Source organism: Phasianus colchicus, chromosome 2 (genome assembly GCF_987193195.1).
Source record: "Phasianus colchicus chromosome 2, bPhaCol1.hap1.1, whole genome shotgun sequence".
NCBI classification, from domain to species: Eukaryota; Metazoa; Chordata; class Aves; order Galliformes; family Phasianidae; genus Phasianus; species Phasianus colchicus.
In genome coordinates this window covers 69,733,697-69,760,801 of record NC_143437.1, presented here as the reverse complement: position 1 = coordinate 69,760,801, position 27,105 = coordinate 69,733,697, and the positions used below count along the sequence as shown (strand labels likewise).

Genomic DNA, 27,105 nt, shown 5'->3' with positions numbered 1-27,105 from the left:
TATCCCAAGAATTTCCATGCTGATTCATAAAAATGCTGGGGTTTTAAAGACATTACTGGTATCAAATTCATTAATAAATCAAAATGATGATCAAATATTTCTTTCTTATCTATGAAGATTGCTTTGAAATGCTACATTATTTGGTTTTAGTATGATTGGTTCTGCCCTTAAGAAGTGAAAAAGAACTAAGGACCTGTTATAGCAGCATAAATCACTAATTTATGATGTTCTAAAACATGTCAGTGCACAGAAGATAATCCGTGAAGGCATGGAGGAGTTCCACCATCATATGGCATTTTATTTAGTTATTTGACTGATGACGTAAAAACTGAGTTCTAATCTGCAGAAGTTTTGTTGTTGGGCCTGCTGAAACAGTGTCTGAAACAACATCATTCAATAGTGATGGTTTTCTGGCTCAAAGTAGCATTTCTCTGTTTGATTGACTCATTTATTCTCCAATCTCAGTTCTTCATTATTGTTTCAATGTCTGTTTTGCACTGGTTTTTATCTTAGTTGTCTGAAATCATAAAACATAGAAGTTATAAAATTACGAACATTAGGATGATGGTTTCAATTTGGCCTTTATTTTTTTTCCTAGTTCACTGTGAATGGTGTAGTTACTTGTAATTCCTTTTGTAAAATTAAAAAAATAATTTAAAAAGTTGAAAATTTTCTCATCTTGCTCTTGCACACAGACATTTTAATGTTCCTTGGGATCTGTGCTGTGAAGGGGCAGTTCTGTTAATTGCACACCTTTGGCAAAACCAGCATCTAAAAATGTGCATGGATATTAAAAGGCTACTACACTCAAATGCAGCTAGATATCCTCTTTATCATTGCAGAGGGAAGCCAGTGCTGCTAACCTGTCACTTCTGATACCCAAAAAGTGGTACCAGTATTTGATGTTGGTGCCATTATACACTCCTGTGTGATGACAGTTAACCCTTTCAATTCAACCCTTCAAAATAATTCCATGAAATTCTACTAAGAATGCATCATGGTCATGTATGCCATCAAAACAGGAGAGAACTGCATCTGCTCAAGAAAAGCAGTTTGGAAAAAAAAAAAAAAAAGTATATTGACAGGACACTGCAACTTAACAGAATGTATCCAATGGCCATTCATCCACAAGTACTGGATCTTTCAGGAATTTATCATAGGTCAGAACAGGTCATTTTCTCTGTTAAAACATTCTGAATGTATTCCAGCAGAGCGCTAAAACACATATTTGTTCTACAGCATTTGTACCTTTCATGACTAAACCCTGATTAATTTCAAAAAGGCTCAGTTTTTATATGGTCAGATAACTTTTGCATTTGATTTGAGATTCAATCAGACCTCAGATATTTCTCTCAATCCTTGTTCCTCTCTTTATCTCCAAAAGTGAATGAGTCCCAGCAGCAATGAAGTTGCGAACAATTAGTGAATATATTTAACAATTTTACCCTTCAAATTACAATGCTATTTTATTCTCACATTTTCTCCCTCCCACCCTCACTAAAAAAAAAAAAAAAAGGAATTCCAAAACTCTTAATTATTTTTCTCTTTTGTGAATATATTTTCAATCCATGTACTCCTATCTATGATTAACTACTCTTTTATGTAAAAAAACAAATATTGTCACTTTAACATTTTAATCATTTCAAAATATCTTGAGGGCATTATTCTCTTGAAGTATATGTGTGACTTTGAGTACCCACTAATGAGTTATTCTTGCTCATCAAGGTGAAAATATGCCCTATAGAGATGCATCTAATTTTCTTTTCCTTCTTTGTCCTTTTCCTTAGCTAACTGCTTAGTAATGAGATGTTAATGAGGATATGACAGAGTATTAAAAAAAAAAAAAAAAAGGAATAAGTTTTAACAGTTAAATGAATCTTTCAATAATAGAAGAGGAAAAAAAAAAGGAAGATATAGTATGCTTACAGCAATATTTTGTACAATACTTAGTGCAATTTTAGAACTCTATATGTCATGTTCACCATAGGAAGACAATGATTTCCACAGTCCAGAATGAGCTAATTATCCAAGAAGTGGCTGAGCTGCCTTTAAGCAGAAAGACTTGACTTCCTTTTTGATACTGTGAAAATTTTAACCTGGAAAATATCAAACCCATTTTTTCTTTCCTAGATATTATCCCTGCAAGGTTTTCCCAGTTATCTTCTAACCTTGCTGTCAGCTCACTTTAATGGAATATCATCAAGAAATCTTCATGCTCTTCTGCCCAGCGTGTGGTCTTCCTTCAGTTTTCCTAAAATGAAAACAGTAAAATAGTCTGTATTGTTCTTTGGGCATCTGTCTCTGAAGTGGCATGAGATCAAAACCAACTGAGACAGGAATTGATGGAAGAAAATTCACCACTGAGACAGCAATTGATGGAAGAAAATTTTAGTGAGCTGCTAAAGTTTTGATATTTTATTTTAGATCTTTTGATTCCAACTTCAGATCTGAAGCTAAATTTATATATAACTGCTGATATCTAAGCAGAGTCTCTTTTGAATTTTATTCTCTGTTACTGTAGGTCAGGTACACCTGAACTTTTCTTTTACAATTTCTGATTATAAGCCAATATTGTTTATTTTCCATGATGTCATCCTTCTAAAAGATTACTGAGGATGCTGTATAAGTTCTGTTGCCTTTTCACTTCTGTTTTGGTACATTTCAGAGTGATCTTTTATCTAGATCAAATAAAAGATGTTCAGTTTTTGGCCTGACACTGACTTGCTGCATTACCTTATATTACTTTAACTTGTGTTATCACTGAAACTTACATGTAACTAGGTTTGTGTATTTTTTTGTCACAAATGCAATAGAAGTCTTGGGAAAAAAAGAACCTGAAAAAACTTCAGAAATTCAGATTTAAACAAGTGATTTCAGATTTCCCCATTTGAGAATTCTTAGAGCACACTTTTTTTTCTTTTTTCTTTTTTTTTTTTTAGATATTTCATTTTAAACATTCAAAATAGAACTGCATAATTTCTACACAATTCTTAAAACTGTTCTCCCAGACTTTTGGAAGTTTCTTAAGTAGCAGAAGAAAGAAAAGATCTCTAGGGGAAAAAAAAAGTAGTAAAAGTGGCATAAAATTTATTCAATACACTTAGGATCCAAAAATACTCATTTTCTTATTTTGATCTGGAACAGACTGAATGGTTTGGGTAAAAATCATGAGCTAAATTTGTCAGTAAACCCTGAAAAATCAGTTTGTCAAGCTATAATACTGTTGCACTATTGTTATTGGGTGTAATTATTTGTTTCTGTTAACACTGAATCCAGTGTTAACATAATATACACTGGATTCATAAACAATAAAATAGTGTGACATCATGGAAGGAAGTAAATTATATAATATATATAATATATATCTTATACATATATTTTTATATATAATATAAAATAATATATATTATATGTATTTATTATATGTATAATATATATATTTACTACATTCATGAGGTGCGCCCCTAAGTATGATATTCTGCGGAGACTGTCCTTTTGATGTGCTCTTGTAATTAGATCCCTCTAAATGACTTGATTCCCAGAATTCATACATATGCGCACACATGGATACGTAAACAATATGTATATATACACATAAATATTTACCATGAATTGTATATGAGCCTTAGGAGCTAGTTGATGTAGGTAGGTAGGAGATGTTGAAAAACAACACTCTTGAGCAGCTCTGGAGTTATGTCTTGAGGATGTCCCACCATGTACATCATCTTTAGAAAGCAGGCTGGAGAAATCCATATAGGGGTTTTAGGTGCTAGCTTTTCTGCATGGGGACTACAATCTCTGTGAGATTACCTGAGCCTCTTCAAGCTTTGCCACACTGTGGCTTCCAGGCTCTCAGACGAGCAGTTTAAGGCCATCAGCCTTGCAATGCAGACCTCAAGTCACGGGAACTTGATAATTTGTCAATTAGTAGGCAACTTATTCCAAACTGGAAATGCCATAGTGAACAGCTTCCAGGGTCAGTGGTTGTAAGAGCATATCCATTATGTGGACTGATCCAGAAAAAAACAGTTACATGAACTCGCTCTAGCTTCTGATGAGCAAAGCTTTCAGGCTTTCTTTTGGATGTAGTCTTTGTCAATCAATACAAGACCTGCCAAAACATGGCAGCAATAAATTGATTGCTCTAAAGCAGCCAGGTAGGACAGGATGATTTGACAAACGTGGTCAAATCAGAGATGAGTCAAACAAAACATTCAGCCTCAGTGAAAGATTCTTTAATGAAAATATTGTCCTGGGAAATATCTGACCATCTGTACTCAAGTTAATAGAGCCAGTTCTTACTAAGGTCATAAATATAAATTATGTGCATGGTTTCATTAGAATTACTCCCTAATCACAGTGTTTTTGTAACTATTAAGTAAGATTTTTACAACATACATAATATTTCAGTTATCCACCAGCAGCTTCCAGCAATCTTTATGTTTTATTTCCTTTTTTATACATGCTTTTTTGTATGTTTCTCAGACTATGAATCATGCAACCATTTAGAGTGCAGTCCATTTTTTCCACGTTATCCATGCTTGCTTTCCCTTGCTATGCTTTGAAGTGTGTAGCTGCCATAAAACTAGAGTATCACAGGTTGCAAGAAAACTAGGGGAGTCCTATTTTGATTCTTATTATTTGCTTATGTGAATTTCTTAAATGCTTTATGAGGGCCTCAGGTCCATCATGACATCAGAGCACAAAGATATATGCATATTTATCCGTTTCTTAAATTAGACATATTCTTATATGTCTAATTTAAGTTCAACTCAGACTGAAATAGAGAAAGTGAACCTTACTGTAATAACCTGAATGCATGTAATTTATTAAAGAATATAAAGTTATGACAACTAGAAAATATGTTAGCTCAAAACTGTGATCCTGAAAAACTATCTGCTGCACTGATCTTCCTTTGCATATGGGTAAAAATAAGTTTTAAATGTATAGCTTGATTGACTTCCCTTGCCCATGTTTTATTAGGATTCATAAACTCAGTGTTCCACAGCTTATTTCTCATCAGTCTTTACTAATATATGCTTTGAGATTTCCCTTTTCATCACTGTAGATTCATAAAAGAGACCAGATTGGAAGGGAACTCAAAAGACCACCAAGACCAATATTTTATGGGAAACTGTGCCTAAATTAGATTATCTAGCACCTCATACATTCACATCCTGAAAATCACCAGTAATGGAGATTCTACCACATCCCTTCGGAGGTTACGTTGGTGATGGATGGTTCTAATTGAAAATCGTTTTTTCGTTACACAAAGATGAAACCTCTCTCTTCACAACTTGCACAAATTGCCACTTGCTTTCTCCATGTAGGTACTTGTGAAGACAGAATTTATAATCTTTGTATTCAACCTTTAAATATTGAAATATTGTGATGAGATTCCCCTTGAATCATCTCTTCAGGGTGAAAAGATCTGATTTCTTTTTGTTAAATTGTTCATCAGAAATTTGAGAAAAATTATGATTATTTCTTCCTCTTTTTAAATAGAGGAAATCAATATCTATTTGCTAGATAAGGGTCTTCACACCCCTAGCCCCCAGATCCATCACATAATTGTAGGGGAATAAACTTGCCATGCAAGAGTGAGAATCAGAAACATCCTTTGCCCACTAAGCTGAGTAATAGCAATTCTTTCTCTGAGAATCTGGAGGCAATGAATTTTCACCCAATCCTACAATTATTATATTAGTAAACCAAAAGTGAGCACAGCATGGAATTGAGTACACGACTGTTTAATCATTAACATGTTCCTTGGAATTTTTATTTCATGACAAGTAACACACAAGCAAGCCTTTGCAAGGTTGGAGGAGAGCAAAGAAAGAGGTTTTGGAGAAGAGCAAAGAGTACGCTTGCCATGCAGTATGGTTGAAGTTCAACCTTCAGACTGAGGGATGGATGATAGTTTAGTTGTAGCAATATCAGTCTTAGTCCATACTTCTTACTTGCCTAAACATAACGAAAGTATCTACATGCAAAATGAAAATCAACGAATAAAGATCAGAAAAACTGGAAAGTATAGCTTTGAGTCTTCCTCACTTCTTCCTTGAAAGCTCTTGTCCTAAGACTAAAATCTAGCAGGCTACTCCTTATGGCTGAGTGATATTAGATCCACTCTATAATTTTCAATGCTTATCTGTTGAGTTTGTGCTTGCATCCAGAACAAGGGTGTTAGACCAGTCCTACAAGAACATGGCAAATGAAAATATCTTTTCAAAACAGAGAAGAACAAATTAAATGCACTTTGCATGGATTCCTCTTCTATTTTTCTGGATACTATTTTAAAGTGCTTAATGTTTTAAACATATCATACAGGGAGATTAGCATTATGGATCCATCCCTGGGACCAGTGTTTAAAAGTTAAGTATTCAGACACTTTCGTTTCTAAATTCCTTTTGAATTTAAGCCAGTGAGACTTTGTGTTTCTGAATCCCCGCTGAATAATAGTGGCGTAGAAGAAGGAGAAAATTAAGTTTTAGTCAGACTACTTAAGAATAAATCATAACCCCAAGGATATAATCTTATAATGCCTCTGATGGGAGTTCACTGTGACTTTGATGAGGAAGGAAAATATAGAGCAATAGAATGCATCAAAGTACTTGAGAAACTTCCAAGAGATAATTGGCATTATTCAATGTGATTTTACATATGCTGAAACTATCTAAACATAGTCTGGTCTTAAAGTGTATCTTACAGCCCAGTTGGAAGAAAACTGAGCTTCAATGCCTATACTGCATGTACAAAAACTACATTTAAATTATGATAATGACTTAAGTGTAAAAGTCAAAAATAATGAACAAAACTACCCCTGTGCAAAAATTATTTTTTAATACCATATATAACTACCTGATGAGGTAAAAGAGTTATATATCTGCAACTGTATATTTTTATCAGAAAAATGTTGAATTCAATTTACATGTTGATAGTTCCATGCATTCGCAAATGCCATTGCTGGTATGAGCTGGATATTCTACACCACAGTCTTGCTCCAAAGGAACAGGATTAAAAAACTGATGCATTAAATACACCAGATGTTATATTTAATCATTTACCAATGAATTTCCTTGAGCAGATCTGAATTTCTGTGAAAGGGACCCTTTCTTCTGCAAAGAGGCATTCGGGTACAGTTCAATTTCAGTATTTATTGAATCAAATATGCCATGTTTTTCTTCAACTTATCAGTTTGAATATCCTGTACAGTACAAAATATAAAATATGACAGTTGAAGGAAAAATATTTAAATTTAGGCACTATTTAATAAAATAGCATTAGTATTTTTACATCCCCTGGAGCTCTTATTCCCAAATTGAAAAGAAACAGCTCTTTGTTTCATAGAAAAATAATAAATCCATTGCTGAAGTTGTGCTATCACACACAGAATTTCAACAGTTATGTTCAATTTCACATTCCTTAAAATTTTTGAGTTGCGTGTTCATAGCAGTTAGCTGTTATCTTTTTCCTCTTAGTTTGCTTCCTCCCATCTTACAGAGAATATATGATTAAAATATGTTTGAGTAAGTAATAATTGTTTAATATGCTTCTTCCTTGGACCACAGGTTGAGAAACATGATAGTAAAGTATTTTGAAACATTTTGTCTCATTCTCAACCATTAGAAAACAAAAGTAAATTTTGAAAACGTGTGAAAAAGATATTTTTCCTCTTGGATCTGAAAGCTGTGTTTGCGAGTGATTTCAAAATGTGTTCAGAGAAATATGGCCTAAAAGATAATTTTCACCATACTGATTATGTCATTAGACTGAGAAGAAATGTCTTGTATTTTACTGTCCATATAAATACACCCATGAGCACAGAGTGACCTAACTTATATTTATTTCTACACAAGCTGTCCAGTGCAGACCTATTTCATTAATTGCATTAATTTATCTCTGCAAGGCTGGGCAAATGACCAGCATAGATACTCTTTGGCAATGCAAATGATAATTGGATTTTATAGTCCCTCCAGAACAGATTAAACTGTCAAGAAGCAAAAGGCGGAAAACATAATAAGTTTGGTCCATGTGTGTTAGATTTTGACTTGCTTACTGTACATCATCAATACAAGAGACTGTACCTCGGAGAAAGGGAAAACTAAGAGCTGTCAGGGATGCTGTAGCCATCATGCTGCATACATTCCTTATATCTGTACAATCAGCTGCAAAGCATAAGTGGGATGATAAAAGCTAACTGGGAAACAGTTTTCAATCCCACTGAGTTCATTTTATATAGTTTATGCAAAAACCGTGAAATATAGTCCATTTATCTGTCTATAAGATAGGAATTCAGAACAAGACATTAATACTCTAGTCAGGTATAAGTTCCTGGATTCTTAAACATTTTTCTGATACGAGGTATGCCTGTTATCTCTGCTAGGTTTCCAAAGGTATGGCCTTTTAATCAGAAAGACAAAGGAGATTACAGCTTCTCTGTAAAGGCAGAAAATTAATATAAAATTGTAACTCTTTGAAGATTTCAATATTCAGCATGAGAATAATGCAAATGATTCTTTCTGTGAATGCATTTGACAATTTAATGACAAGTCTGAGGTCATAATCAAAAATCATGATGTTTAATCATGAGATTAAGATTAATGGCTAATTAAGTGGATATTTTATAAAGCACAAGAGAGAAAAAGCCATCTCTCAAAAACTCAGTTTTAACACTGACTGCCAGCAGAATAAACACATATTTTCCTCAGCTGAGTATTGCTGAATTTTCTCACCCAGGCTTTTACTTAGCCAAATTTAGAAAAAAAAACAAAAACAAAAACAAAAGCAAAAAAAAAAAAAACACAATAAAATAAAGCAGAATGAAATAAAAACCAGATAGAAAACACATCAACCTCCCCCTCAAAACATACTATATCCAACTAACTAAAAACAAACAAAAAAACCACCCAGAAGAAAAAAAAATGACACACACACAAACAAAAAACCCACAATCAAATAACTTTTGCCTTTAATCTCAAAATCATTTAAAAGATCAAGTCGTTTTGAATACAGTATGTGTAAGGCTTATTGAGCAAACTACACATTTCTGTCTCAGTGCACATATCATAATGTTTGAAATATCAGAAGTACTGTGCATTAGATTAAAATTATATGCTACATCTGAAGCATTACACTTTGACAGGATTGTGCTGGCTAAGTTAACAAGAAAGCACTCCACAGAGAAGATACTAAAACAGTCTATTAGCTGTGCAAGCAATTATATCTGCATATGCATTTGTGATGTTTTAAAAACGCAGAAAATTTCATTTTAACAATACAGCTCTGAAATACGACTGATTAAAAGACTGAGCTGTAAGTATGAAATTGTCTGCTGTCATTCTAACCCTTTGTAGTCACGCTCTGAGAGAACAAATATCATTCAATACTCTAGTTAAAGGCATAAGTAATGCTTAGATAAGTTTTGGCATAAAACTCATTAAACTTATCTAATAACATTTATTCTATAAAAAAGTAATGTAGTGAAGATATCTATCTGAGGGGATTTTGAAAGACCAAGTTCATTACAAATACAATGTTTTGAGTCACTTCACTGATGGTTCAAAAACCTTCAGAAAACTAAATCCATCTGAAGCTTTAAGAGACTGAACTATATTGTCATTACTAGTCATGGTTGTTCTAGCCATGCTGCTCTCTTAGCTAAGTTTTACTAGTTACTTTTTTTGTGTGTGTTATTTTTCTTTGTTGATAAAGAGACTTCAAAGAAGTTGAAAATAGAATATTTTGTTAAAATCCTCTCCTGCTGGGTGATTTGCTTGCATGATGATATTATGGCTCTCTTTGATTTGTCTGAAAATTCACAATTCTAATGTAAATCTCATGTGAATGTTTGGAGTAACTGTCTATGTTTCTTCACAATAGTTTTCCAGACAGGTGCTGTAGAGTCCTCTACAGCAGTAGTTCATCGTGATTTCTTTGATTTTTTTTTTTTAATTTGAATGTTTTTTGCACGAATCTTGAGAGTAGTGTTCCTAAGATTATATCATTTTACCACAGACTTTTGTCCTGGTATTGGCTGAGACAAAGGTAATTTTTCTTTCATAGTGTCTGGTATGATGCAATGTTTTGGCTTTAGGAAAAATATAATATTGATAACACATTGATGGTCTAGTTGTTGCTGAGCAGAGCCAAGGACATTTCAACTTGTACTTTACTTCTATTGAGGGAACCGCAAAACTCATATCATTCAGTAAGTGATTAATTGCTATGTATAAAAAGTATTTACAAGGAGCTATGGTAGTTTTTAAAATTAAAATAATTATAAATCTGAGGTTAGTTCCAAAAGTAATGCCTCATATTTATTTCCATGGAAACTACAACAGATACAAAGAGCACAATGACAATATTTGGTAGAGCAAATCTATAAAACACAATTTTTCAACACAGTCACCAGTGTTAGCTATGCATTTTTACCAACATAGAACAAGAGCCTGCATGCCATGCTTGTCAAAATCTACACCAGTGGAGGTGTCCCACTGTCACCACTTCTACTCACAAGTAACTGTGCTCACATCCATTGTTTGGTACCCATAAATGTTCAACAAGTGACAATGAATGTCAGTGAATCCATTTTTCTCCCTACATAAAAGAATTAAATAACACATCTTTGCTTCATACGCACTTCATGTCAGATGTCAGTTTGACTAGTACTCTCCTGCTGTCTAACAGCAACAAAATTTATGGAATGTTGGTGGGAAGGTTCAACTTCTACTCCCGTGTAGTCAACATCTGCCTCTTCCAGAGTGGGCCAACATAATAATATAGGAGGCATCACGTTTGCAGTTATGCTGACTTTTATGTTTCTCGAAAATGGCAAATAGATTTAAAACTTGTTTTATTTCATTTCAGTAGATATTATTACCAGTTTGATATCTTTGAAATTCCTATAGCATTTATTTATTGCTCATTAAATATAGGTTGTTCTAAGGCCTGATCTATTGCAGCTTATTCCAAAGTGTATCTGATTTACTACTCTGCCCACTCCACTTTCTCTCTTTTCTCTGTGACCATCCCCATGGAGAACTCTTTTGGGGACATGAAAAAGACAAATTCCTTTGCCTCTCTTGTGTTCTTTGCTGTCCTTGTTATAGGCTGATAGTATTTTCACTGAATACTCATTCACTGTAAATACCATTCAGTTGTTTTACCTTGGCTTTGTTATAGGTTTCTCATCTACTTGCATACATTACCATTCATAAGGCAATGCTTCTTTTTAAAAAGGAAACATAGAGGAATCTTTCTCCATCTCATTTGTTTTGTTGTGTTTTGCTCTACAGTACTTACCTAGGAAAGCAGTCGAACACTGAGATGTTTTTCCTCTCTTTCTTATAAGTTCATAGTTATTCACACTAAGTAATCCATCAGTTCACACCCAAATAGTCTGTTTGGTTTATATAATCTTGGATAGCATTTCTTTTACTATTTCTTTTACTATCTTCTGTTTCGTTATTTATTTTCTTACTGATTAGCAGATACAGGGAGTAAGAAATGTTTTTATCTTGTGTCATTCTATACTGTTTTCAGTGTCTTGTCACTATTCAACTGTCATGGCTTTATGATTTTTGGTTATCAGTATTCCACATCATAACATCATGTAATGCACTGGCGAATTGAATGTTGATGCTCAAGTTCCAGGTGCCTGTCTGGAGGCGAAGAAGAACTACATTCCCCAGGGGACTTTGCGGTCAGCGAGGAGTTGTAACTCCTGGCAAGGTCACCTGATGTTCTCTTCTCCGCCTGCTCTTCTTCACCTGCGCTTCTCCGTCTGCTCTTCTCTTCTCCGTCTGCTTTTCTTCATCAGATCAACTGAACTGCATTTCTCACCTCAGCGTTGTGGTGAGGCCTATCCACCTTTCACACACACTTTCTCTCTCTCATTATATTTTGCTGATACTATATTTAGTAAATTAGTTTGTTTCACCTCAGATCATTGCCTCTGTTTTCAATTATTTTAGATACCCTGTTTCCCTTTTCTGGAGGCGCGGATCCGCGGATCCCTCCGCCTCACCAGTCACGGAACTGGGCCGAACCAGGCCATAAACCGTTGACATCAGTGGCCTGACACACCAAATATTCCACAAAAACAAAGTTAACATAAAACTGAAACAGAAAAATACTGGTGTGTTTTTAAACCATTATATCAGAGTTGTAGTGATTTTATAAAATGATCGTTTTATCTTTAAGCACCTTACATTTTCAATTTATATTTAACTCAGATACTTCTGATCCTTTCTTGTTGTCTGTAAGTACACTTCTTTTGTAGCAAGTGCAAATTTAGAGTCAAAACTATCAACTGTAATTTTTTGACATTATTTTATAGACGGAAAATCTACCTTGCACATAAAATTGAAGGTGCCTCTCCTTTGCAAACCAGATTATATCCAGATCAATTACTTGTTTACACTCTTAACTAAAATAATTTTAAGTATGTTTTCCTCCTATTAAAATGAAATACAGTATCCTGCTCCCTTTTCAATTCCTTTAGATTATCTAAAACCATCTGTTGGTGTAGGCCAGACATTTATTTCCTTCTTCCTTATTTCTTTCTTCATCTTCCTTTTTATCTTCATTTTATCCCCTCTCTCTCTTAATTTTCAATTTTGCATGGTTTTTTTTTCATAATATATTTTTCATTTTGTCGTTTTTCTGGATGGTAAATATTTCTCTCAAATTTAATAGTAACCAGAATTATATATTTCTCATAAGAATAGTGAAATACACTTAGGACATTAAAATTCAGTTTTAACATCTCTCTGAGGCCATCATTCCAAACTATCTTCAGAAGTCTGATTTCTATTTTCAAACTGATCCTTTCTCTTGTTAGATCTGTCAGAAATTTGCTTTAGGAGATTCTACATACTGCTTAAACTCTATACATTGCGGCAGTCCTCAATTAATTATTTATTGAAATTATTATTTTTTAAATTATTTATTGAATTCTGAAATAATAATAATACTAGTCTTTCACTGGGGATAGTAGGAGACTGCTTTAGAAAGAAACATATATATATATATTTATACAGCATATAATGAATTTCTGAAATCTTTTGCCACAGAGAGGTCTGAAGACAGCTAGTATCAGATGGCTGAAAAAAAGTTTATACAAATTTGTGGACTGCAGGACCATGTATCTATATTTTAACTATTTGATATCCTCTAAACACCTTTATCCAGTGACTGTGAGGGACAACAGATAACCACCTGCCTCACATACTATTCCTAAATACCCAATTCGACTGATATTATCAAAACAAAGATAGACCACTGCATTTCTACTGTTTAATTATTCTCTAGTTTTGATCATTATGTTTTCTTACTGAATACAACCAATTGACTGAATTCCTTATTCCTGTTATTATTATTATTGTTGTTGTTGTTATTAATATATATTTTATTTTTTTATAACCATGAATTGCAAAAGAAATAAGGAAAACTTGAAGTTGCATAAAAATGTCTGTAAAAAAGCTGAGCATCACAAGTCAAGTTGTAGACATCACTATTCTTCCATAAACACTACCACAATCGAGACAAGAGCCATCTCATAATAAAGCAAATTGACACCACAGCAGGATAATTTTGCAAATTCATGCAAAAACATGCTAAAATATTTTCAAGCTCAAACAACCCATACAAAGCTTGGAAAACCCTAAAACTTGGTATGTTTTAGTATTTCAACAGCTGGGGCTTACAACCAGCACTTGATTATACTACATAGCCTTGGCCACATGATTTACTTATCTCCAATTACTTATTTAGTTATATTCTGTCTTAAGGTCCTAATACCTTGCCATACTCTTATTCCTACCATTAAATTCGTGAATAGAGAAAAAACACTATACTTTCAATTGACTTTAATTTTTGTTGACTGCAGATCATTCCATCTTTATTTGTACAATTATTACAATCTAGGTCTTATAACAGTAGAGAATTTATTGTCATTAATTGAATCAAATGCATTGTCAGCACTCTCAGACAAATATAAAAATAATATAATAACAAGTTTTAGGACATACATTTATTCTTTCACATAAATAAATTGATTTAGTGAAATAAAGACAATGAGGAACTACTTATATTAGTGGTTTTTTTTTTGTTTTTGTTTTTTTTTGGTTTGTTTTTTAATTTAAGATAAAACTGAGGATTACAACTTGCAGACTGACATTGGCTGCATAATTCGTAAAGAAAACCTTTCTTGCTTTCCTGTTATTTGTTATTACAGAATACCTAAACATAAGTATGTTCCATGACCTATAAGTGCTTGTTAGTCATAACACTTACTTCATTAACATATCCATCTTATCTATTAATCACACTTACAGCTGAATTCCCTAAAAGGTCCATTTGTTTCTTAATCAAAATGGAAATAAAAAACCAGGAGCTACTTACTTCCTTTCCATAAAATCCCCCACAAACTTTTTTTTCTCTTTTTGAAAGTAATACACTTCAGTATATAATTAATCATGATTTCCTAGCATCTAAATTTCTTGTTCAGCAGCCAGGTGAAGTATCATTAGTAACATGAATAAAGGAAAAAGTTGACTCACCCAACTGGTGACAGTCTCTCCAGCTATAGAAATTTCCTTCTCAGAAAGTAGCTTTCATCCAGGAAACACCCTCCAGTTAGAGGTAAACCATTAAATGAATCCAGGGATGTGAGGACACAAAGTTCACCTCGTCTGGTCATGTGGGAAGAAAAGGTAAATTGTTTGCATTGGTGCTTCCTGGGCCAGCCACTCCTTTCACAAAACACTCAATCGTCAATTCAGGCTGCAACATAACAGTTCCCTTACAAATAGTAAAAAAAAAAAAAAAAAAAAAAAAAAAAAGTCAAATAGCATGATTAATATTAAAATAAATCATATGCCAGTGGTGCTTTAGACAGAAAAAAAAAAAATAAAGGTTTAAAAAAACAAATCTCATACCAAAGCACTTCCAATTTAAAATAATATTCATTGTGGATGAAAGGTCTTTCCCCAAAGTACTGATTTTTTATTTGCAAGTTAGCATTTTATATATTCACTACTTACTGAAAAGACATGCATTTCATTTATTTCTCTAGTGAACTTCACAGTAGGCAGTGTAGATGCCTGCTCCTTTTTTCCTAGGTGTTGCTGAGTCAGCAAACCCTGTAAGATAAGTCTTTAGAAACAATTCTTTCCATTTCAGTCAGGTAGGTTTCCTTTCTACTGTCCATGCAGGAAGAGACATGAAGAACATTTGTTTGTAAAGGGAATCATTCTATATAAATCGCAGTCTTGATTTTGCTTTGCAGCAAGCTACAGAAAGTTGTGCAGTTTTCTTTCTGCAATTACAAGTTATTTATTGTTCTACTGCGTATGAAATTTGCTGTGCCAGCCTTTCTTCCTTCTGAAAACTATTCAGTTAGTTGAGAACTGAATTTTATTTGTAAGTGCAGTGAAAACATGACAGATGTTTTTTTCAGTGACTTCACTATATCTTGTGTAAGAGTACTACTATGAAATTCATAATCAACGGTGTGCTGTTTCTGAATCTCAAGGTCTAGTCAAGAATTAAGAATAATCTGCGAATTATGGGGTATTAATCTGCTGCAGCCAGAAGAAGACCTGAATGAGAGGGGCAGATGAGGCATCACTGAAGCCTCCTACTTGAGAGGGTAAAGACACCTTTACACAAGTAGTCCTAGAGGGTACTAGACTGCATTGGTGAGAAACTGAAAATTAATGAAATAAGTTCAAGATTAATAAAATTAATCTCTCCTGATTTTTGTATACTGGTAGTTTTTAAGTGAATTCAAACTTTGTACATTATTTGGACATATTTAATTTATCATTTCTGTAGGATATTAGGACATTATTTTTAATGTAAAGAATGATATTGAATTAAGCCTAAAGGACTACTGAGAATGTACAGTTATTTTAATAGCTGAATTATACTTTTAAAATCTTGTTCTGGGCAAAAGAAAGCAATTCATATTAAACTAAAACTACTGTTGATATTTTAAAAGTCTATATAACTGAAGTAATTTAGAAAAGTGTTATGAATATAGTTAAAATTTACTTGCAAAAATGTAAGGAAAATGCAGGCCCACTGCTGACTGAAACAGGGTACCTGGTTACACAGGACAGTGAAAAGGCTAAGGCACTGACTGCCTACCTTACCACAGTTTTTATTAGGAAGAAAGCCCTCTCTCTCCCCTCTCCCATTCTCCACCATTAGTTATATGCATAAACAGCTGGTGTTTTAATGTTTCTAATATATCCAAGGTCAATGTAAGCTAAGTATTTTTGTACCTTTAAATTTAATGATTCAACGGTGTCAACGGTTTACAGGCTGGTTCGGCCCAGTTCCATGACTAGCAGGGCGGAGGGATCCACAGATCTGCGCCTCTGGAAAAAGGGAACAGGGGACCCCAAAATAATTAGAAACAGCGGCAACGATCTGAGGAGAAACAAACTAATTTACTAAATATATTATCGGAATGCAAGGTAACACACTATAATACAGTATAATTAAAATTGAAGCTAATAAATCAAATATAAAGAGAGAGAGAATGTCCGAAAGGTGGATAGGCCTCACCACAACGCTGAGGTGAGATGTGCAGTCCAGTTGAGCAGCAGGGAGAAAAGAGAGGAGCGCCAACGAAAAGCGGGTGAAGAAGAGCACATCAGGTGACCTTGCCAGGGGTTATATCTCGAGACTCTCTGTGACCGCAAAGTCCCCTGGGGAATGTAGTTCTTCTTCTCTTCAGGCAGGTACCCAGAGCTTGAGCATTAACAGTTAAACTCCCAGTGCCCCACATGATGTTATGATGTGGAATACCGAAAACTAAAAATCACAAAACCATGACAAACGGTATTAGCAAAGTGATTAGGTTCAACTTCATAATGTCCCTGAAGTTTCAAATATTATAATGGTGTCTAAATGCCAGACAGAGAATATGATTTCATAGTTTGGCAATGTAATTGAAAGTCTGTACTGTAAATATTAATGTCCTCTCTCAATTACAGATTTGCAGATCTGATTGACCTGTATTTTCACTAGTTTTGCACTAACTTTTTGCTTCTGGTCAGAGGATGGTATTCATTTGACTCCTCCCCAGATAAAATGAAAGGTATGTAGTTTGTGGCTCACATTGCCAAGAGGCAGCTATTTTATTGATTTTCCATTTTCACTTAAAATAATATTCAGGAAAGGGAGAATTACAGTTGTTTATGTAACTGATGCTCAAGTGAAGACATTTCTCTGAAGCTAGTTTTTAGTTCTATCAGGTTTCTATTGTTTTTTATTTTTATCTTCCATCTTTCTTTCAAAAATGCTTTTCATTCTCACTTTTCATATAATTAAACTACATACAAAATTCTCTCTATATATGACTTACAATCATTATAATTGTTCGATCCTGAGTGTGAATCAGCTGTGTTATAATATCTGAGTGGTTCCAGGAAATGTTATTAAATGATAAATTTGTGTTAGTACTTTTGCTGTGTTACAGAATTGGGAAGCAAATATTTACACTAAACAATATATTTCTGAGAAAACTCTCGGTTTAATATTTTGCCAAAATTATTTCATTTAATACACACACACACAGACACACAAAAGGTATAGTGAAAATGGATGAGAAGAAGAAATGCAGAAAATGAATCTAGTGAGTGTAATTACATTTATTTGGTTTTCTTTTTTGGTTATTATTTGGATCACCACTGTGTTCATATAGTTGGGTGCATAGTTGAAAACAGTGCTTGACTTTTTTAGTCCATCCATTATTTCATATTGTCTGGAATATTTAGAGAGGAGTAGGCTATTAAATTCAAGTCATAAACCCTAAATGTATAGTGCCGATTCCCAAGATTCATGTCTTATTTATTAGCAATCCAATTTTTTCAGAGTTCAACTTGCTGGTTACTTTATTCTACCATGAACAAATGATCAGTTTTGTAGTTGGTCTCTCTGTCTGAGTTGTGTAAATCAGCAGTAGTATGTAACCTGGTTCAACTATTGATCTCTCTAGAGCTCCATGGAACATTTCCTCTAACTGGGAGATTTATGTCCTGCTGCTAAGTGTCTGCATTTCAGTTAGCCATGAAGTATAGCTTACAGGTGTCAAAATCCGTTGAATGCTTTTGGCTCTTTCATCCATTCCATATTTTTCTCACTATGAATTATGCACGTATCTTCTTCCTATTTGTGCATTCAACATATTTGCACTTATGAGTTTGATTTTAGCCTTGCCTTTATTTATATGTTTACTAATTTCTTTGTTTGCTGAATTTTTGGTATTTCTTTACATCTTTTAGAGCAGGTATGACTGTTTTGATGCATTTAATTTGCAGTTTGGTGAGTTGTGAATTAACAAATCCACTGAAATTATGGGTGGAAAAGGCAGAATAATTTAATATTATATAATACTATATTATTAGATATGAAATATTTTATATTATACAATATATAACTGTATTGTATTATATGATGCACAATCTCTTATACAATGCATATTAGTATATGAGATATAAATATATATGATAATATAAAATTATTCTGTATAATCAATGGATAATACCAAGATTTTTCAAGTAACTGATAACAAATCTAAATTTCTTAAATAAAGGACAAAATAATATTAATAGAAATGTGTACTTTTATGGTTCATGTTTAACACTTTATTTAATATTCTTTTATAAAATTATTACTATTATTTGCTGCTTGCTCAGAATATAAAGTAGTGAAAGAATACTGCTAATTTACTTTGATTGTTTCTAGAAGCTCCTGCCAGGAGATTGGCATGCTAAAGGAAGATTGCAGTCTGTGTTGCCAATATTTTCTTTAGCAAGTAAGTCAAGCAAGGCTAAGGTTTATGGCCTTCTAACCCAAAGTTTTCATCAAGTTTTGTGTAATGTTCACATAAGATCACATTACATTTACAAAACTACCAGTATATATGCTTAAAATGCCATTTTATGCAAATGAGAGATGCTTTATGATAAACACGCTTCTCTAGACAGAGGAATGCAAGAGAGAGAAGCCTACATGTTGCACACTGGTCAAAGTACTTATCACTCCTGGAGGTGGTGTTTAAATGTCCCTTTAAAATTAATCAGAGAACCCTTATAGATTAGAATGATGCAGGTAAGCAGATTGGGAAATGCTGAAGAAAGCTGATTTATTAGCTTTCAGTGTGACTCTTCACTTGTGGACTCTAGAATATCACTGAAGGATATGTACAATCCCAAGAATGATACATCTGAGCCCTGAGAAGCAGGTGTAGCACATACACCAATGCAAAGTATATTTATTCAATTTATTCAGTTTATTCAATAGTAATATTATCAACTTCATAAAAAAATAACATTTTTTTCATGTTCACTCTCAAGGATGTTTATGTAGTTAGATCATTGTCATTTCTTGCAGTATATGAAACACTTATAATTTGAATAAAATAGATAGTTTCACTTCACACTTTCAGAAAATAAGTGCTGTTTTATTCTAAATTCTGACCAGAATAAATCAAGTGCTTTAATTAAAATATGCTGTGCTATTTGTCGTTTGTGCATTACTCCTAAAAGCAATTATTTTTCTGCTACATTTGAATGCATCAACTGAAATTACATAAGAGGACTCCAAACAAGATGAATATCTTCAGAAATTTGGATGCATCTTCTGAGTGAAAAGTTCAGGATAAGCATACTTATTCTAAAATTAAATTTCCTAAGTAATAAACAGTTTACCCCATACCTGTCTTTGTATTACAGAATATAGAGTGAAGTCTGAGAGTAATTAACTCTTGCTCCAGTTCTTTTGAAGCGATGGAGCAGTTTTATTTTCAAGTTTGCAAAACTATCCAGTAAAACTAACCAAATATTGAACTTATCTCATAGAATAAAGATTATTAAAGCAACACAATATGCTAGTATACTTAAAACAACTTAAGAACGGAAGAATTATCCTACTATAAATGTTTAGGGGTAGGCCTAGTTCTGAAACCTGTTTCTCAGAAATCATTCAGTCATCAGCCTTTTATGGAGGAACTGAGGGTCCTCTTGAAGTATTCAAGGACTCATGATCCAAAATATTCATTGCCTGAGTTGATTTTGTTTAGATTTGCTCTTTAGTGAACTCCATTATATGATTTTAAACCATGGAGAAAAAGTATTCATTTTTATAAAATATGATATTTTTCATCACTATTATATTAGATCTGTCCTTTTGCAAAAATTGGTAACTAATTTTATTTACTTGTAATACTTCAAAAATACAGCTTTTATGTAACTTCAACATTTTTAATTCCTTTATAACTTCCTTTCTGTAACTGTTAATAACCTTACTTGTTCCTGGAGAGATTCAGTTGTGGAAACTCAGTTATGCATATATGTATATAAATATATAAATAAACATTTCTTAAAATAGATAATAGATAAATAATAGGTAATCCATATTCCGCATGTACAAATCATATAATAATATATAATTATGAATATACCAATATGTACCAATACATTAATAATTTATTAATAATTGTAATTAATAAAATATATTGTACTATTTATTAAACAACATTATGTATAGCATGTGACATATTACATATATATAATATATGGAATACATAAATTATATTCTATAATATGCAAATGATAACTATGTAATATATTTTGTATGGGATGTTTTCATACACTTACCAATAAATTTCTCCATTCTTTTTCTCTACAATTTTCAGTGAGTATTTCTCATCAACTGATGAGAGGACTTCCTCTTCACTAAAATCCACTAAAATTCTGCACAATCAGTTATGACTCACATGGTACTCATCCACCTCCTGCTCTCCTTACTGTCACGGTTTTGTGATTTTTGGTTTTCGGTATTCCACCGAAAACATCATGTAGTGTACTGGGAGTTAAAGTATCAGTGCTCCAATTCTGGGTACCTGTCCCTGTATGTCGCAAAAGTCATGGGATCTGGCCCTTCCTGATTGGACAGTATCTTACTGCCTTGCAGGGGGTATTACCAAGCTTTTCAGGTTTGATGGGTCTCAGGAACTCTCTCTCTGTCCTATTTTATTTGATTTATTAGTCTCAATTTCAATGAGATTGTATTATATTGTGTTATCTTGCATTCCGATATCATAGTTAGTAAAATAAGTTTTTCTCCATAGATCATTGCCACTGTTTTTTTTTTTGTTTGTTTTTTGTTTTTTGATTTTTTTCCTTCCTTGAGCCTGGCTCCAATCTCCTTGATTGTTCTTCTTTTCCTTCCCATTTTGTGGGGCCGGGGGGGGGTCCAGGGGCCTACTGCTCCACGATCATGGGCATAGTTTGATCTAGTTAACTCCATGACACCTACTGAAAAAGGATACTGTGCTGAAAAATTACTAGATAAGGAGAGCAATATTTCAGCTCAAGCCATAGAAACTCACTTTACATTTACACTTTACATGAGATGGAGATAATTGAAAAAATAACAATTAAACTGCCTCTCTAAGGATTTGTTACATTTTATTCTAACTGAAATATTTGAATCAATTTATGATAAAATCAGTCTTAATACTGAATTAATGCTTTGATCCAATCTGAGCTTAGACACAGAACTAAAATACTAAGTTTTAAGTGGATTATCTGCGTGCTACAAATATTAGCAGTGAAAAAAAGACAGAGTAGTTTGACTGTAAGGCCCCTTCAAAGACTATCGAGTTTATACAGAAGACAAACATCTTCTGGTCACAATCTAGTCCACTTTTATCTGAGTTGTCTTCTGTTGGTGTCAATCTCATAAATTTTTGCCCATGTAGGGACTTAAGAATGATTCCCTAACCTGAACTTCTCACTAAGGCATTCAACACTATGTAGCCACAAGGGAATGGTGTAGCTTAATTCAATCTTAAAATCCCAGTATGATCCATTTTGTAAGCTGATTTTCTCTGGGCATGATTTAAACTGTTTTTTTTTTTTCTTTGGTTGGTTGGTTGTTTTTTGTTTTTTTTTTTTTTAAGTGACAAATATTTTGTTTGGGTATTTAGTTCAGGCTACCAGTTTATATTATAGAACTGAGCAGTGGGCTAAACCTTCTCTTATTAAAAGTCAGAAAGAATAAACTCTAGTATTTAGCAGTTTTTCAAATATGTGCTTAAAACAGTGATTTTCACATACTTGTAACATCTCTCATTGTTAAGTTATAAGCTAATCTTGCTTGTATCTTTCATCTTCTAGCACTTTTGCATTTGTATCTTATTGATTTAGAAGTTACTGTAATCAAATATTAATACCTGTAAGAAAGTTTTACAGATTCTCATCCAAATTTCTATTTTCAGATCAGATCTCGTCAGATTGATATTTCCGTGATTTGAGATACAGGATATAACCTGTTTTTGTCTCCTTTATATATTCTGAAGATTGTTTTGTCCTAATAATTTCAAGTGAAAAAACCTCATACTTTAACTATTATCATCCGGTGTATCCTGGACTGCTCATTGATCCTTGTCCTCTTGCCTACATTTCAATTTTTTAAAGATTCTTTTCCCTTGACACAAGCCATTAGAGCATCCTCTAGCATATATTTAATTCATTGGGAAACTGGATGATTGGTTTTATAGCTAATGTCTTTTTCAAAATCCGATACACGTCTGCACAGGTGCTAAATCATCTCAACTGGAATGCATATGCCTGCAGGTCCTTATTTTGGGGCAAGTTTTCTAGGCTATGTTTTAAAAGTATTTATAAAATGGAACCTTCTCATTCTTCCCAGGAAGATACATCTTTTTCATACTTGCACCTGTTAAAATATGCTAATTAACAGAAGTGAAGATGTCTATATTTTAATATGTTGTTCTGTAGATCCACCAGTGCCTGTTTATGTCATTAAATGTCCCACAGACTGTCTTGCTGTCAGTTTAGCTGTAGATTATAAGTTCTCCTTATTTGTTGAACAGGTGAGTTTTCATTTATATTTCAAGAAAATCACATTACTCATGCTGCTAAAAAATTCTGACATGTCTTATGATCTTCAGAAGTCTAGGAAATGATTCTGATTAAAGGACAGTATAAAGGGAATAGGCCTCTCATATCAATGATAGTAATTCTATTTTGAAGATGGTGATTAGTGCTTAATATCATCTGAATTTTCCTGAGTTTCACAAAAAAAAAAAAAAAGCTGCTTTTAAAATGGCAGACATGTCCTTGTCATAATGATGACTTTTGCTAAGAATTCCAGTGGGATACTCTTTATAGACAAAATGTAATACTTCTACTATTTTTCCCAAAAGCAAGGAAACTCATATGTATGCAGAAATAAAAGAAACGATAAAAAGTTTTTTCTGCTGTCCTCTGGCAGACTAATCATCTGGAAAATGAAAGTCATGTTATGCATTTTTATAACTATGTTTCCTTATAGGCACAACATGTTACAACAAAATACATACAGCATCTGTTCCTGCTGTATATTTAGTTTAAACCTTTTTAAATGCTAAGTAATTAGTTTGAGTTTCTAGGTTCTCTGGAAGAAGCACCACTAGGAATTTTCATCAGAGCTATCAGAAAAACTGAAACTCATTCGGAAATTGAGGTTTGGAGTTAAAAAAGAATATTCTGGAATATTACAGTGATCTGTGCTATTCAACCATGGTGTGAAGTCAAACTCATTTTTAATTGATAATTTTTATTTCCATTCATAGAATCATAATGAAAAATATTTTTATATTGTGGTAAACAGAAATGCATCCAATATTCAAGGTAAGGCCACAGCAATTTTAAATATATTGTGATAAATAGCTCATTTAATCAATTGGCTATGCTGAGTATAATACACCCCAAAATGTTTTTTGCCCCCTTGGTTAAGTCTGTCATGAGGACCCCTAGATCACTTTCTGCTCTTTCTGCTGAGGTGCTCTCCAAACACTTTGTTTTTTTTTTTTTGCCAGCCTGTACCTATGTCTGGCGTTACTCTTTCCAGGATGCAGAACACAGCACTTCTTGCTGAACATCAAATTGTTGGTGATTGCTCAATGCTCCAGCCCATCTAGATCCCTTTACTAAAACTCCAATCTCTTCTCAAAGTCAACAGCACCTCCCAGATGAGTGTCATCAACAAACTAAGGACACATTCCATTCTAGATCATTGATAAATATGTTGAACAGAATTGGCCCTATAATTATTTCCATATCATTAGTATAGACATTGATACATTCTAGATTATATGAGAAATTGATTTCAAATTATTGTCTGAGGGAAGATATTAATCTAAAAGTCTTTCTTGCTAAAGTTGTGCAAGGTGTAAAAGGAAATATATTGAAGATACATATAAAAACATATAATTCACAGTGTGTCTTCTTTTTTAGGAGTAGATTTAACCCGTGCCTTGGTCTCTTGTAATTCAGTCTATTACTTTTATTTTAGAATGATCTTTCAATAACAAAACTGCATCCAAAGAAATATTTTAAAAGTAAATAATTTTATAGGAACATAATCACAGCATGTAAATATTTATATTTAGTTTTTATACTCAGAACAAAGGGAAACATCACAGAATCACAGAATGGTCAAGGTTGGAAGCAATCTCAAGGATCATGAATCCCCAACCCCCCTGCCACAGGCAGGGCTACCAACTTCCACATTTAATACTAGACCAGGCTGCCCAGGGCCCCATCCAGTCTGGCCAATCTCCCTGTCCCTGCTGGCCACTCCTCTTTTGATGGAGCCCAGAATACCACTTGCTTTCCGAGCTGCAACTTATAATAATAAATAATAAATAAATAATAATAGAAAATATGATAAATAAATAAAATAATAAATAAATAAATAAATAAATAAATAAATAAATAAATAAATAAACTTATAATAGAATGCAGTTTAAACAACCAGTAAAAATTTATTTATTAATATTAGGATTTCCTTACCACCTTAACTGTATATTTTAGGGGGAAGCAAATACTGTTTTATCTGTTCAGATACAGTATAGTAAGAAGTTTCTTATTCATGGTGAAGTGTGTGTTAAGTCAACAGGGTACGAAAACAGGCTTCTTATATTCAGTTTGATCTCTTTTTATACGTACATAGTTTTTATAGATACATAGTACATATAAAAAGTGTGAAGATATAAATATACAATATTATAGTTTATGCACTTTAAAAAATACATATCTTTAAAAACACAAGTAATGTATAGGTAAATACGAAAAACATAACTCCTTAACAACTAATTTAAGATCCTTTCTTCCATTCAGTTAACCTTTATCACCTTGACTTTGACAATGTCTAAGGGAAACAAGTTTGAATGAGTGAAGCTGCTAAATAATTATATATAAAAAATAGGATACTCATATATACTCTGTAATAATAGAGTACTGTAAAGGTTCTTCCTCTGGGAAAGGATCTAATTCTTTTTGACACTCTGAAGGTGTCTCGCTCCGATTTACAGGAGGGAGAGGAGGTTCTTTTAATATCTATATCCCCGGCATGAGATTAAGAAACAACGGTTCAAATGTTGGTCCGACCAGTTTATTACTGGTGTTAATTAGGGAGATGGTGAAGGGGAGGACGGACGCTATTATGAATTAGGGTAATGGGGAAGGGAAGGAGGGCGATAGAAAAGGTAAGAAAGAAGAAGCAAGGAGTCTTTATAGGAAGCAAGAGGGAGATAGTCACCACCAAGGATCCAGCGAGGTTCGTAGTTCAGTCATTGATCTTCCATAGCGGTGGGTCATCAGGTGTTGTTGTTCTGTTGACAACAATAACCGCGACAACGACAACGACCATGGTGACGATGGCTCCTTTTCAATACTTTCAAAGTGGTCGAGTCAGCTGTCTTTGGAGTGACAGCTTAAATCCAAAGTGGTTGAGTCAGCTCTCCTTGGAGTGGCAGCTTCTGGCTCTGGGATCTCAGTAGAAACTCCATTGTTCCCACCTTCCGGGCTGTGCCAGCAGATAAGAGGGAGCAGGCATGCCCATCTGCATCCTGTTTTTCACAGGACACGATGGTACCATTCCCCAGTTTTCCCATACCAGGCTGGAGCTATTTAGTCACAGGCCAGATCTTCAGCCAGTAAACACTCCTGAGCACTCTCTTCCGGAGGTAAGCAGCTCTGGAGGAAGGGGCTTTCAAATGTTCCCAGAGGGATGTCAATTTTCACACGGTAGCACCCATCACTTGCCTCCTCAACAAATCAATCAGAGTCTTATCACAAGAAATACCTCAGGAAGCAAGCTTTGAGCCAAAAAACAAAGAAGGATTCTCACAGAAGGGAAGCGATTTGCAATGAGAAGTGCTATTGCTGGAGAAAGTTCTCTATACTACCAGAGGTAGAGAAGGGGATTTTAAATCTGAGTCGTGTTTCAGGATTTGATTTTGTTATATATATATATATATATATATTTAACCATTTTTAACTTTTCACCTGTGAGTAGACTGTTTCCTGAATGGTTAGAATCATAGATTCTTCTGACATATAGTTGAAATCTGATTTTGTATCAACCTCCTAGAGAAAAACATACATGGACAGTAGGACTCCTGTCAGTGAAACTTGTTCTCATAGACATGAGGAAACTATCAAGAGCAAATGGTTTTGGCAGTACAGCTTCAAATTTTTTTGCAACAAATGACAAAGTGGCATGCTGATCTCTATTAGTTTAGAACTATTACTTTGGCATATTGATATTTATATACAAAAATATTAAGCAGCATTAGCCTACAGGAGTAAGACTTTACTACTCAACAGGAGATAATACTAGATATCACCACAGCTCCACTTAGTAACTGAGTTGAAAATAATAATCTTTAATTTGTTTAGATAATATTGGTCTTTAATTCAACTTCTGGTGACATAAGACCATATTAATCCTAAAAATAAATAAATAAATAAATAAAGAATAAAGCATATTTGTCCATAGAAATAACAGATGTGTGACAGAATCAGCAGCTGCTCACACATGGGCAGAACCATCTTAGTTATATTAAGGAAGGCTTTTAATGGAATATTAAGTTAGAAATATCATATTATACTATGTGGAGCTCAGATATACAGTAACCATAGGAAAACATGTTACGCACACTGCGTAGAGAGTATCATACTTGCCTCATACTTGTACTCATGAAAATTTGCAGATAAACTATCTTCATTCTGA

At 33.5% G+C, this 27,105-nt stretch overlaps 1 long non-coding RNA gene across 2 annotated transcripts; it reads right to left on the bottom strand.

Annotated features, from left to right (window-relative positions):
- Positions 1-250: 250 nt before the first annotated feature.
- On the bottom strand, positions 251-26,303 carry LOC149919097 (uncharacterized). 2 transcript variants are annotated; one of them, XR_016464433.1, is made up of 6 exons: positions 25,630-26,303; positions 16,293-16,388; positions 15,048-15,146; positions 14,565-14,696; positions 2,169-2,251; positions 251-517 (listed from the first exon to the last, which is right to left on the bottom strand). It is a non-coding gene; the product is annotated as an uncharacterized LOC149919097 (long non-coding RNA). The 2 variants fall into 2 exon arrangements; XR_016464434.1 differs by lacking the exon at positions 15,048-15,146 and having other exon boundaries at positions 14,565-14,805.
- Positions 26,304-27,105: the final 802 nt, after the last annotated feature.